The sequence below is a fragment of the Phyllopteryx taeniolatus genome, chromosome 2 (genome assembly GCF_024500385.1).
Source record: "Phyllopteryx taeniolatus isolate TA_2022b chromosome 2, UOR_Ptae_1.2, whole genome shotgun sequence".
Lineage (NCBI taxonomy): Eukaryota > Metazoa > Chordata > Actinopteri > Syngnathiformes > Syngnathidae > Phyllopteryx > Phyllopteryx taeniolatus.
This window is the reverse complement of record NC_084503.1, coordinates 11,427,679-11,442,881: the sequence shown is the minus strand read 5'-3', so window position 1 is coordinate 11,442,881 and position 15,203 is coordinate 11,427,679. Positions and strand designations below refer to the sequence as shown.

The 15,203-nt window shown below is 42.4% G+C and overlaps 1 long non-coding RNA gene across 2 annotated transcripts; it reads right to left on the bottom strand.

Annotated features, from left to right (window-relative positions):
• Positions 1 to 2,266: 2,266 nt before the first annotated feature.
• LOC133471171 (uncharacterized) lies at positions 2,267 to 5,895 on the bottom strand. Of its 2 annotated transcripts, XR_009786141.1 has the most exons (3): positions 5,070 to 5,893; positions 4,786 to 5,003; positions 2,267 to 2,474 (listed from the first exon to the last, which is right to left on the bottom strand). It is a non-coding gene; the product is annotated as an uncharacterized LOC133471171 (long non-coding RNA). The 2 variants fall into 2 exon arrangements; XR_009786139.1 differs by lacking the exon at positions 2,267 to 2,474 and having other exon boundaries at positions 4,837 to 5,003; positions 5,070 to 5,895.
• Positions 5,896 to 15,203: the final 9,308 nt, after the last annotated feature.

The window sequence follows — 15,203 nt, the reverse complement described above, 5'->3', positions numbered from 1 at the left end:
AAAATTCATCCACTCTGAACCATTCCATCATGAAACTGATCAGAAACTTTCTGATGAGTGGCAAATATAAATAAATAAATAAAAAGAAGAAAATCCGTAGTTGAAATGATGATCCAACAAACATTTGGTAAAAGACCTTTCTTACCTAAAAAAAATGCACTTACTATAATTCCAGCAAAATTAAACCAATGTGCATGTGCAAGAACAATGGCAGCTCTGACAAAATAAGCAGTGAACCATCAGCATCAGAAGACATTCCTTATTCATGATAATTGATTTTGGCAGGTTGGAGACAGTTCTTTGTAATGCAACACCCATCCAGGACGGGAGGTTGATAAACACATCCCCAACATGCTGCTTCCTGATTGCATGGATTCTTTTGACATCAAACCAAAGCTTTTATTCCCAATTGTGGGGGTATGAGATGCATTGTCTGCATTTGAGTGCTAAGTACAAGTGACACTAGGTACAGTAATTTTACATTGCAACAACAATCCAAGATACCAGGTATCGGTATTGAGCTGATACCAGCCTTATTTCAACGTATCAGGTACTTGTGAAGGCTGCCGATTACCAGCAACCGATACTTTGATAAGGCCTACACTTCGACAGTTTGACACATAAGCAAATCATCATGTACGTCAAAGAAAGAAAGGTCTTCGTTCACAATTACAGTAGCTGTCACTGTGCTAAAGCTATATTATATTGCCCCGAGGCCGGAATTCCCTAGTAAAACAACAGAAACCGCAGCTACGATATCCAATCGCAGGGCACATATAGACACGGACAACCATTCGCACCCACCGTCACTGAGTGGGAACTGAACCCACGCTGCCTGGACCAAAGTCAGGCGAGTGTATCGCTACACATTCAGTGACGACTCGGACGTTGTGGAATTTAGTTTATTTTACGACAGGCACCGTGCCGGGCAGCTTGGGTCCTCAGGAAGATGCATGGATTTCGTTCACGGCAGACGGTTTTTATTGTTTTCTTTTATCATCGAAGCGTGTCTGCATTTGTGATGAAGATACAGACATAAATATACAGAAATATCTCAGGCAGTGCAATGCAGATAGAGTGAGTCATTCCCTATTTTTGTTGCGTTTGTGCATGCATTGTTTGGCGCGTGTATTTAACGTCAGGCACCTTGCTGGGTAGTGATGCTACAAGATGTGGCGAGTCTTCGAGGGGTGTGTCGGGTCATGGAAGGGGCGCTTCCGCAAAGCGCGTATTGAGCGTTGCTTCATTTAGGGGAGGAGCCGGAAGTGATGACGTCCGAAGCCTCGCTGCCCAGCTGTACCACGTGAGCGATTCAGAGGTCGGCTCAACCTGGTGTATGGTGGTCACGTGAGTTCAAACTACAAGCAGGACTGTGCTGCATAAATAACCATCATTGAGGATTATTAGTTACATTTGTTTATCAGAATCATCAGAATCAGAATCATCATCTTTATTTGCCAAGTATGTCCAAAACACACAAGGAATTTGTCTCCGGTAGTTGGAGCCACTCTAGTACAACAGACAGTCAATTTACAGAACACTTTGGAGACATAAAGACAAAAAACAATTGTGCAAAAAGATGCAGAGTCCTCTAGCACTTAGAGCAGTTCGAATGACTAATATCGCAATAGTCCGGTGCAATGACCATTGTGCAAAGGGCGCTGAGACTTCAAGGAGTGTATGCGGTTTAATGTGACGAGTAGTGCGATAATCTGGGACAATGTTGGTTGTGCAAATGTTACAGATACTCCTCAATCAGTGTGCAAATGGAGCAGATGCTACTCTGGCATGAGTGGCCAGTATATGCAAATAGTGGAGCATGGCGAAACAACTACAGCGAGTGCAGGAGTAATACATAATTGGCCCCACAGAAATGTGACAATGAACTCAAGTCAAAAAATTGCCAGCTTGTTGTAATGGAATTATAGGTTAGCTGTTTAAGAAGTTGATTGCAAGAGGGAAGAAGCTGTTGGAATGTCTACTAGTTCTAGTTTGCATTGATCGGTAGCGCCTACCTGAGGGAAGGAGCTGGAAGAGTTGGTGACAGGGGTGGGGAGGGTCCGAGAGGATTTTGCACGCCCTTGTCTTAGTTCTGGCAGCGTCCAAGTCCTCAAGGGTGGGTAGGGGGGTACCGACAATCCTTTCAGCAGTTTTGATTGTCCGGAGTTTGTCCTTTTTTGTAGCAGCACCAAACCAGACTGTGATGGAAGAACAGGACTGATTCGATGACCGCTGTGTAGAACTGTCTCAGCAGCTCCGGTGGCAGGCCGTGCTTTCTCAGAAGCCGCAGGAAGTACATCCTCTGCTGGGCATTTTTGAGGACGGAGTTGATGTTGGTCGCCCACTTCAGGTCCTGGGAGATTGTAATTCCCAGGAACTTGAAGGTCTCGACGGTTGACACAAGGCAGCTGGACAACGTGAGGGGCAGCTGTGGCGAAGGATGCCTCCTTCAACAACTGCATTTTCCACCGTTTCTTATTTTATTCAAAGGGAAGGTGTTAATTGTGTTCCATGATAGTAGGGTACAATAAAACCTCAGTGGGAGAGGAAAAAATTACTGTTCCCCCAATTTATATAATCTTACTCTTGAATGAATCACATAAAAACAAAAGACAAAAATGGTGATAAACACAGTTTTTCTGCAGAAATTAAGCGTTGAAGTTTACCATGTCAACAAACTTACATTTTGCTTAAACACATAATCTGGACGAAACAAACTTTAATATTATAAACGGCGGCACGGTGTTGACTGGTTAAGACATCTGCCTCACAGTTCTGAGGACCGGCGTTCAAATCCCGGCCCCGCCTGTGTGGAGTTTGCATGTTCTCCCCGTGCCTGCGTGGGTTTTGTCTGGGTGCTCCGGTTTCCTCCCACATCCCAAAAACATGCAGGGTAGGTTAATTGAATACTCTAAATTGCCCGTAGGTGTGAATGTGAGTGCGAATGGTTGTTTGTTTGTATGTGCCCTGCGATTGGCTGGTGACCAGTTCAGGGTCTACCCCGCCTCTCGCCCGAAGTTAGCTGGGATAGGCTCCATCACGCCCGCGACCCTAGTGAGGATAAGTGGAACGGAAGATGAATGAATGAATGAATGTTATAAACACGGAAAATCTAATTTGCGATAACAGACATAAGTGGCATTTGTTTGTTGTTTTATATTTAAATAGATAACATGAATTCTTCTGTCGCTCAATCTTCTATTTATCTTTCTCCAATTACCTTTCTTTTTTTATGTAAATCTTTTTTCAAAGGCCAACAACTAAACAACCCAAAAAAATAAGAATGTGCTTCAATAAAAATCCAAACCTCAAACTATTAACAGTCCCTGCCTCGGAGTTGGTAAAGGGCATTTAAAAAAGCATTAATTCAATTATGTTATATTCTTTGCTACAGCCACGTTGGTCCGCACACGACAAACAGGTCTGCCTTTCACGGAGTGAAAGTGAACAGATACTCTGCCTCCCACCTGCCTTGGAAGTTAACTGTTTTCCATCTTTCGTTTGGCCATTTTTGAGAAGGGGAAGTGTAAATTTGCTCGACGAGACTGGTAGCATAGTTACTAACGACTGCAACAGAAAGAGAAGGGGCGCTCGCCAGACTAGAATGATGGGGCAACACACTAGGAAAGCATTCTGGGATTTGTAATATTAGTGGCGCATGTGCTATATACTGGCGGGCCAGCTCTAAGACACATTTGATATGGTCTTGCGGGCCAAATATAATAACATCGCGGGCCAAATTTGGCCCCCGGGCCTGAGTATGACATATGTGCTTAAGATACAGCCGCCTGTGATTATGCACATGGACAGCAGATGGTTTCATGTGCACGTGAAGCATCAAGAAATGAACCAATGGCAGAAGTGTTACGATGCTTCATGAAGCTTCATCTCTCCATCACTATTGCCGGACAGCTGAGCGGTCCTCGGAAAGAGGTTTTGTTCGTTCGCGGCGATTAGTTTTCGTTTACACAGTAATTTTTGGATGATTATTTTTTGCTACAGAAACGCAAAATAATGTTTAGTGAGCTTTTTACAAAAGACAAGGGGCCGCTCGCTACTTTTATTTATCAATTGTTGTTTATTTATCAACTCTTTCGGGCGCGAGACTACAACCTCCGCATGGGGCGCTGTTTGCGCCAATCCAATTAATGGGCTCGGGATGTTTAAGTCTAGTTCACCAATCAAACGATACAAGGAAGTCACATGACCGCACACGTCTTCTATTGGGCTTCCCGGGCATAGGTAAAATACTAGAGAAGCCATCCCGGCTAATCGGCATGCTTACATGGCGACCATGTTGGAAAGGTCGTCGTTCCCATTGAAGACAACGGCTCGTGACTCGTGTTTACATTGAGATGAAGAAAAACAACAGCTTTCATGTATTGTAGTATTTGTCTGGCACGGTCTGCCCAAATGTGGATATTTCAGCTCACTTATAACTTGAGAAAACACCTTGTGGTTAACTGCAGATGTTTTGTTGTTGCGTTGGCCGTGCACATTTGCCCTATTTTATCACAAATACCTGTAAAACATGCATCTATGTGGTAATATCACACACACATAAGAATTTTCACATTTGCATTTTTTATTTTATTGATGTTCATGCTCGGATTAAAAAAAAGTTAAAACACGATTTACTCAGTACTTGAGTAGTTTTTTCACTGTGTACTTTTTACTCTTACTCAAGTAATTTTGGGGAGGGATACTTTTTACGTTTACTTGATTCACATTATTGTCAAGTAACAGTGCTCTTACTTGAGTACAAAATTTGGCTACTCTACCCACCTCTGCATATACTGTCACGATGGACCCAAGAGCAGACTGAGGCGGAGGGAGTAGATTTTAAATAGTTTATTTCAGGTTGACACAGGGTAAGAATATCCGAGGTAGGGTGGAGGACCGGCAGGAGAAGGAGTGAGCGGGAAACGGGAACATGAGCAGGTGATGAAGCTTGGCGGCGCGGCTGGAGCAGGCAGCAAGGCGAGGAAGGCATGGGAGGAACACTGGAGACGGGAAAGTACACAATCGGGTGAGTACAGTCATACCACACACAAAAAAACTGGCCGTACAATTAATACTCAGGCGAAGACTGTAGAACTTGACAGGCTTTAAATGCAGGCAGTAATCAGTGCTGCTTGAAGACAGGTGCGCTGCACAGGTGCTGATGATTGCTAGGGAGACAGAGGGGGAGAGGGAGAGACGAGGCACACGGCGCCATCCAAGCTCCAAAAGAGGAACTGCAGGGCATGGATCACGACATATACGTTTTGTAATACAACCCCAAATCCAATGAAGTTGGGACGTCGTGTTAAACATAAATAAAAACAGAATACAATGATTTGCAAATCATGTTCAAGCTATATTTCATTGAATACACTACAAAGACACTGTTCAAACTGATCAACTTTATTGTTAGGTTCAGAGAATCTGGAGAAATCACTGCATGTAAGCGGCAAGGCCGAAAACCAACATTGAATGCCCGTGACCTTCGATCCCTCAGGCGGCACTGCATCAAAAACTGACTTCAATGTGTAAATGATATCACCACACGGGCTCAGGAACACTTCAGAAAACCAATGTCAGTAAATACAGTTCGGCGCTACATCCGTAAGTGTGGGAAAGAATTCCACCGTCAAAACTTCAACAATTAGTGTCCTCAGTTCCCAAACGTTTATTGAATGTTGGTAAAAGAAAAGGTGATGTAACACAGTGGTAAACGTGACCCTGTCCCAGCTTTTTTTGGAACGTGTTGCAGCCATAAAATTCTAAGTTCAGGATTATTTGCTAAAAACAATGAAGTTTATCAGTTTGAACATTAAATACCTTGTCTTTGTAGTGTATTCAATGAAATATAGGTTGAACATGATTTGCAAATCATTGTATTCTGTTTTTATTTATGTTTAACACGACGTCCCAACTTCATTGGAATTGGGGTTGTGTGTACACACCCTATTTCTTGTCTTGCTGGAATTAGCTCATTGTTAGGGGGCCACCCTGCCTCATGCAAGTGAACGACATACCGCCATATAAACTGTGGTGAGTCAAGTGATTACCGGGGCTGTGCCTGGACGCTTCAATAAGAGCGGCTTCTCATTGTGGAAGCAGAGGCCAGCATATGAGGAAAAAAACAAGCACCCATCAAGACAAAGCATTTCCACTCGTGGGGGTAGCACTTCATACACTATGCTGAACGTATATGTGGCGCATGGACACATCACCCGACACATATACCCTATGATGGCCACCATGTTGACAACTTCACCAAGCAATCAAGTATGTGCTGCTTATCAGAAGCTAACACTGATCATGCTAATCTAAACAAAGCTTTGCAGCTATGCTTGGCATTTGGTTTAAACATGGTAGCTGCCAAGTCATGTGTGAGGAAACTCAGTGTGACTGAGGTATGAATGGCAACAAGTGGGCACACAGGTTATTTGTACTGTAGCTTCAGCCATCTAGTGGAAGAGCATGTATTTGTTCTGCCTGTCACTATATGTGACTTGCATAGATAGATGAACAATGATACTTTTTTAAAATAGCTTTCAAAACAGCCATCCATCCATTTTCAACACCGCTTATCCTGGTTAGGGTCGCGGGACGCTGGAGCCTATCCCAGCTGACTTCGGGCGAAAGGCGGCCTACACCCTGAACTGGTCGCCAGTCAGTCGCAGGGCACATATAGACACGGACAACCATTCGCACTCACATTCACACCGTCACTGAGTGGGAACTGAACTCACGCTGCCTGCACCAAAGTCAGGCGAGTGTACCACTACACCATCAGTGACTGCTTTCAAAACAATTAAGTGAAATTCGATAATTTGCGATTTCAAAAATTCGGATACAATTTGCATACCTGACAATCTCCTGGCACATTAATGTCTTGCGGCACAGTGGTTGGGAATCAGTGCTCTCAAGAAATCTTTTTGCACATCCTGCAAGGTCCTGCAGCCGTCAAGTGCAACCTTGAATGGAAATCACGGTCAACCTCACATTTTAATCAGTCATCTTGCCAAAACACTCCAAATACAAATAGTTTAGCCTCTAACTGCACTATAGTGTGATAGAAATCAGTAATAAAAGAACACAGAAATAACATCCAGAAATAACATCTGCTAATTTTGTCAGTTGCACATTACATTCCGGTTGAAACACAAATGATGAAAAGGACAGCATTGTGTATCGCTGGACCGTTACATACACATTTGTGCTGCTACAGGGCCCTGAAACCACATCTAAGGCAGAAGCTCTTGGATTGGATCTCATAAGACGGTTTAAACGATCATGTCAGTAGCCTTTGATACACAAACAAAAATGGAGGCATCTTTTTAATGCAGTTATGTTTTGTTTTCACAATTAAAGTGGTGATGATTAATTGCGCCCATGTTTCCTACAAGAGACTTTTTATTTAATCACACAGTTATATAAGCTGACAAGAGGACAAATGAGATGTACACACTGATTTGGTAGAAGCGAGTGAGGAAACAAAAAAGGTTGCATCCATCTTGATGTAGATGGTAAAGCACTCAGCACTGTGAGGCAATTAAATTTTAATGAGGCCTCTTCATTCGGCTCAACTGGAGCAGTCGGATGTTACAGTAATGTGCAGACACTCTCATGGTTACTGTCACCACCTCGCTTTTCCCCTGGCATGTAAATACTAAACACCACACATTATGGTCTAATAGACGGGTTTGTGGAAAAGAAAGATTTCTGATTTTGCCTTTGAGCTTTTGGGAAATGGTGCTGCTTCAAAAAAGTAAGATGAAACGTCTTAAATTCATTAGCGAGAGAGAGAGAAGAGAGAATACAGAGAGAAGAAAGAGAGCTAGCTAGACAGTGTTGTGCAAAAGGAACACACATCGCTGCCAGTGCTTGATAGAATTTCCAACATCATAATGCATAATTACATATCTGTGTGATAATCTGCAGTGGTGTCCTCATGTTAATTACGAGCTAACAGAGCACTTGACACAACTGCGGCAGATGCGATGAGGCTATTTCCAAGTGGAGAACATTTTTGTTAACATTCCCATTTATTGCATTGTTTTTATACTGTTGGAGCAAGGTCACAGCAACCGCAGAATTCAAATTCTTATACTGCTTCCTTGCTCAGTCTTCATGTTGGTTATAGAAATACAGTAGCTAGAAATTCATGCTATTTTTTTTCCTGCGCTTGCACAGCAGAATGTAGCACACTCTCCCAAAAATCCTAAATTGAGCCAAAGACCTACATAGAGTACTTGATCTGAGGTTCCCATGCCTCTAAAAACAAGCTTTGCCCACTGGATTTAACTATGCATAACTTGAGCAGCTCAGCTTGGGGCTGTTTGCAAAACCCAGGGCCATCACTTGTATGTTTATTTCTACAAATGTTGTGGTAAGCGCTTGATAAATACAGACCAACCAAACGAAAACAATTGGCCATACTCAGTAACAGTACTAACTGTCTTCATCACCCTCTTCAAATATCAACAGTGACTAATATTTGTCAATGTCTTTGTGCAACAGACTGCATAAACATAATGACACCATTTGTTCTTTCGTCAGAATAGGCCCCGTCCCAGCAGAAGATCAAATGGATCAAGTTTACTGTCTACACTTGTTTGCTTGTGTTCCAGGATTGCCAGATTCGTACCACTTAGAATAAATAGACAGCTAACAAGTCACAGAGACGCTAGCAAAAAGGCAAACAATTCAGTAATACAAACCCCAATTCCAGGCCTGCCCATACGGCGAGATTAGCACATGGTAAATATAATTGTATTAAAATGAATTATTACTAATAATTCTTAATTTCAAATCAAAGTGTTTCAACTGTAAGAAAAGGAAAAAAGTATCCATCCATTTTCTGTACCGCGTATCCTCACTAGGGAGCCTATCCCAGCTATCTTTGGGCGAGAGGCGGGGTACACCCTGAGCTGGTTGTGTCGTGGACGGCAATGCCGTAAGAGCAGATCCCAAAAATAGGATCGAGATAAAAGGTCCCAAAACAATTTTAATTCAACGAAAGAGCATGTGATGGTGAGACGTACTAAGCCAAAGGGACTCACATCCAGAGAGAATAAAAAAACGGATAACAGGGGGGACACGACAAAAGGTCCGTGTGGTAAACGATATACTCGTAGAGTAGCTAAGTTGAGACAGAGGACAAACGTCAGTGGCGAACACGGGGCAAAAAACGGGTGAATATTCCGATGCCCGCACTCTGTCACGGTGGCCCCTGAAAAGGCTGATGATTACAATTCACGACAGGTGCGTCACCGATGTCAACGCCCACCATCGCTCACCCAGACACTGCAACACGAAGACACGACTTTGGTTGCCTCTGTCCCAGCTTTTTTGGGAACATGTTGCAGGCATCAAATTACAAATGAGAGAATATTTGCAAAAACAATAACGTTCATCGGTTTGAACATTAAATATCTTGTCTTTGTAGTGTATTCAACTGAATATATGTTGAAAATGATTTGCAAATAATTGTATTCTGTTTTTATTTGCGTTTTACACAACGTCCTAACTTCATTGAAATTGGGGTTTGTAGATGACTAGAATACAGTCGAAAATACAACATAAATAGCCGTAGCTCACGGTGAAAGGACTTGACTTAGAGATGTTGGTTTTCCTAAAGACCAAGTATGATAATTGGGGCCGATTGCTGCACAGATTGGTGCTAAGCCCCCCCCCCCCCCCCCCCCCCCTTGAGAAAGACTCTGAAACTTCTCTGACTGCTCGTTTGTTCATGTTCAAACAGGTTATGTAGGGTGAAGGGGGTGAGACACACTAATCATAATTTTAATTTTAAAGAAGGCAGTGTGGACAACAACTCAATAAATAGTACATTTGACATGCTGCTGTACAGTACACCAGCAGCACCACTAGTTTAGTTCTCAAGGTAATGTCTAACCACTTTTTTGCAGTGCTTTGTGACATTTGCTAATTTTAAAATGCACTTATTGATTTATCATTGTTAAATACAGTATATAGCCAAAAGTATTCGCTCACCTGCCTTGATTCAGATAGGAATTTAAGTGACATCCCATTATTTATCCATGGCGTTTATTATGATATTGGTCCACCCTCTGCAATTATAACATCTTAAACTCTTCTAGAAAAAGGCGTTCCACAAGGTTTAGGAGTGTGTTTATGGGAATTTATGACCATTTTTCCAAAAGCGCATTTGTGAGGTTACACACTGTTGTTGGATGAGGAGAAGGCCTGGCTCCCAGTCTCCACTCTAATTCATCCAAAAGTGTTCTATAGGTTTTAGGTCAGGATTGTGCAGGCCAGTCAAGTTCATCAAACTCTCTCATCCATGTAAATTTTAAATCTTGATTTGTGCGCTGATGCATAGTCATGTTGGAACAGGAAGGGGTCATCTCCAAACTGTTCCCGCAAAGTTGGAAATGTCCAAAATATTAGCCCCTGAGCTCCAGTGAAAGGAAGTCTGAATGTTTCAGCATACCAAGAGATTTTGGACAGTCAAACAGTTTGGCAATTACCCCTTCCTGTTCCAACATGCCTTTGCACCGGTGCACAAAGCAAGGTCCATAAAGACATGGATGAGAGACCTCACAAATATGCTCCTGGAAGAATGGGCAGAAAGTCCCATAAACACACTCCTAAAACTTGTTGAAAGCCTTCCCACTAGAGTTGAAGCTGTTACAGCTGCAAAGTGTAGACCAACATCATGTCATACCATGTGGATTTAGAAAGGGATATCACTTAAAATCATATGTGAGTCAAGGCAGGTGAGTGAATACTTTTGGCAATATAGTGTATGTGTTTTTATAAAAGTATGAATGTGCTACTGTATCACTATATTATCTCAGCCTTTTGTAAAATGTAAAACAAAACAAAAAGGTTTTCAGGCTGGGACTGCTGACAGTCATTATGATACTTGTTAATGAATAAAACTAAATTTTGCAGTCATCATTATTTCGGTTTGGGTTTAACTGGAATGCTTTGAGGTTGTCCCTTGTGCTCTCTAAGTGAGATATTTTCTACACAGACAGTGACAGGAAATTAAAACAACCAAGGACATAAAAATATTTTATCACGACAAAATATGAAATAGCTGAAGTGCAAAGCTTTGACATAATCATGACCTCTAGGCCTGACCCTCCTCCTGTGTGAATGGATACAAGGTGTGTGTACCGCCACAGAATCAATTCAATTATTGTTGTATTATTATTATTATTATTATTATTATTATTTAAGTGGGTGTTTCCTGTGTCCAAAGGATGTTTTTCTTGTTTCTTAATCACTTGCCACTGTCTGTTTATATAACTACGATGAAGATAATGCAGGGATAATTACACAGGTTATCAAAGTGATTAGTAGTTTTAATGTATGTAATAATATACCAGTACTTTAATTGGGAATAATGATGCTTTTGTGATCAAATTGCTGTATGTCTTTGTCTGGTCTACTTACGCAATCAATTCTATGTATATGACCTTTCTCAGCGTACTACAAAAAGCAAACGCTGTCTGTGTAGCCTATATTTTTAAACTCCCTGTGTGGACTATTAAGCTTCTCTTTGGGACCTCTTATTTCAGAATCAGAATCAGAATCATCTTTATTTGCCAAGTATGTCCAAAAAGACACAAGGAATTTGTCTCCGGTAGTTGGAGCCGCTCTAGTACGACAACAGACAGTCAATTGACAGAGAACACTTTGGAGACATAAAGACATTGACAAAAAAATAGTCACTGAGCAGTAAAGGGTTGCTAGTTATCTGGTAATGCCGGTACATAATTTTAATTTTTTTTGGCAATTATGCAAAAAGATGCAGCGTCCTCTAGCACTTAGAGCAGTTCAAAAGACTGATATTGCAATAGCCCGGTGCAATGACCATTGTGCAAAGGGCGCCGAGACTTCAAGGAGTGTATGCGGTTTAAAGTGACGAGTAGTGCGATAATCTGGGACAATGTTGGTTGTGCAAATGTTACAGATACTCCTCAATCAGTGTGCAAATGGAGCAGATGCTACTCTGGCATGAGTGGCCAGTATATGCAAATAGTGCAGCATGGCGAGACAACTACAGCGAGTGCACGAGTCATGTATAATTGGCCCCACAGAAATGTGACAACGAACTCAAGTCAAAAAATTGCCAGCATGTTGTAATGGAATTGTAGGTTAGGTGTTTAAGAAGTTGATCGCAAGAGGAAAGAAGCTGTTGGAATGTCTGCTAGTTCTAATTTGCATTGATCGGTAGCGCCTACCTGAGGGAAGGAGCTGGAAGAGCTGGTGACCGAGAGGATTTTGCACGCTCTTGTCTTAGTTCTGGCAGCGTGCAAGTCCTCAATGGTGGGTAGGGGGGTACCGACAATCCTTTCAGCAGTTTTGATTGTCCGTTGCAGTTGGAGTTTGTCCTTTTTTGTAGCAGCACCAAACCGAACTGTGATGGAAGAACACAGGACTGATTCGATGACCGCTGTGTAGAACTACCTCAGCAGCTCCGGTGGCAGGCCGTGCTTTCTCAGAAGCCGCAGGAAGTACATCCTCTGCTGGGCCTTTTTGAGGACGGAGTTGATGTTGGTCGCCCACTTCAGGTCCTGAGAGACTGTAATTCCCAGGAACTTGAAGGTCTCGACGGTTGACACAAGGCAGCTGGACAACGTGAGGGGCAGCTGTGGCGAAGGATGCCTCCTGAAGTCCACGATCATCTCTACAGTCTTGAGCGTGTTCAGCTCCAGGTTGTGTCGGCCGCACCACAGCTCCAGCCGCTCCGCTTCCTGTCGATATGCAGACTCGTCACCGTCCTTGATGAGGCCGATGACAGTGGTGTCATCTGCAAACTTCAGGAGTTTGACAGTCGGGTTCGCTGAGGTGCAGTCGTTCGTGTAGAGAGAGAAGAGCAGCGGAGAGAAACAGTACAGCGCCCCAGTGCTGATGCTGCGTGTGGATGAGGTGGCCTCCCCCAGCCTGACCTGCTGTGTCCTGCCCGTCAGAAAGCTGTAAATCCACTGGCAGATGGCAGGTGAGACGCTGAGCTGGAGAAGCTTGGATGAAAGGAGTTCAAGGATGATGGTGATTTCCTGTTTTTCTCTCATGTGTTCCATGTTTCATACATCCATTTTCCGTACCACTTATCTTCACTAGGGACGCTGGCGTGCTGGAGCCCAGCTGACGCAAGGCAAGAGGCAGGGTACACCCTGAACTAGTCGCCAGCCAATCACAGAGCAGTGTTCCATGTTGTATATCCTATATGCTATTTTTAATTTCCCTTTGTACAGTACAGTTTTGTTGTGGTGTTACATTTGAATAGCTTGTTTCCTCAATTCTAAATATTTTACGTACGACAACCAGGTGTTGTTTTCACTTACCCCTTTGCATAGATTGTAAGCAATCATTGTTAATGTTTGATGATTACCTGTGCTTCGGTGTCTTTAAATGAAAGAATTTACTACTTAGTAAGAATAAATACAAAAATATACTCTTTTACTGTCTGTCGACTCTTTGTTCTTCATTTCCAGGTTCGCATGACCGCTTTTGAGTCAATTTATGAGCTCATCATTTCCCTTATGGGACAGAAAAAATAATATAAAAATCTTATGCCAATCACACCCCACGAGACCACTTCTGTTTCTATAGTGGCTGAGAGCACTGTGCCTTTGGAGATAGAGCCAGCAGGAACAGGAATTCAGACAGACAAATACTCAGTAATTACAGTGAATGGACCAGTTCGCTCATTGAACAACTTGTACTTTGAACAATTTCAGGAAAAAATACATTAAAGGGCCAATATTTTGGCTATTTAGACCTCGATAGCGTGACTCTCTAACATGGACTTAGTATAAAAGAGTGACTTTCATTTCAAAACACACCTTGGTTTTGTCATAAGAGTGTCCAGAAAAGGCCCCACTGACAGCTACTTCTGTTTGACCGAGTTTTGTATCCGCTTTGTCAATATTTAGCTAAGACTGCCCCCTTTCCTCTGATTGGTTGCCTCCGAATAGAAACTCACTTGTGAGAGTGCATGTGCTTGTTATGTTGACAGCGCTGGCTTGGGAGTGGAGAGGTAGGCGGAGATCTTCGCTACTGATGTAGATAAGCTTGAGAAATTAGAATGACCTGATTTCAGGCCTCTTGGCAGAAAAACATCTGGAACTGAGGAATGCGTGGACGATTTTAGTTGAATATCTCACATTTGTACTGAGGCACAATAGAACCAATATTACATCTCAAGTACTATAAAAAGTTAGTTTGATCAAATATGGGCCCTTTAAATACTTATAGAAAGAGAAAAAAACTTCCATCCTTGATCTGGTGGGAAACTGCCAGAGATGTCAAAAGTACTAGTATTCTATACTTAAGTAAAAGTCCTGTTACTTGTGCAAAAAAAAAAAAAAAAAACTGGTAAAAAAAAGTACTGAAGCCACTCCCTTACTTCAGCAAAGGTATACAAGTACACAGTTATAAATGCATTTAAGTAAAAAAGTAAAAATTAACATTTTTCAACCCAATAATAAAGTACATATAGTGAGATATTTTTATCTCTCCAGATGATTGACATGTGTTGTCTGGGTGCAACAAGGAAAAAACAAACAAAAGTATAAACAGGTAGGCTAAAATGAAAAGATGAGCATTTATTTCTACTATTGAAATGTTTATGTTTCATGTTGTATTATCCAATATTGCTGTTTCAAACTTGTAAGTGCAAGCATCATTCATGGAATGATTTTCTTGTCTTTCTTGAACATGCAACAGTGAAGTTGCATTTACAGTATCTTTAGGTCACAAAGACACAACTGTGTGTGCATGTGTGTGTGTGTGCATGTGCATGTGTGTGCGTGTGTGTGCATGTGTGTGGACTCAATGAGGGGGGGGGGGGGGGGGGGTCAGGCTGCTGGCAGAGTGGATGAGTAACAAACAGCAGCAGCATAGCGGCAGAGTCTGCGTGGATTACAAACAAGTGAATACAATTCAACCTGACAAAGTGGCTTGTGGGAGTGCCTGTGCCACCCGCCACGGTGGAAATGGGCCTGCAAATGGCGGCTTGGCGGGTGTCAGAGTCAAGCCCTGAGTACAACATAAATAGTTAAAAATAAAAAAGCTAGATTTGTTTCAAACACATTTATTTGCCCACTGCCAAAGGAGAGGTGATGTGTGTGTGTGTGGGAGGGGCGGGGGGTAGTCATGTGCTTCACTTCCTTCCTTTCCACAGCTAAATTTAACCCCCTTTTATGGAACTCAGA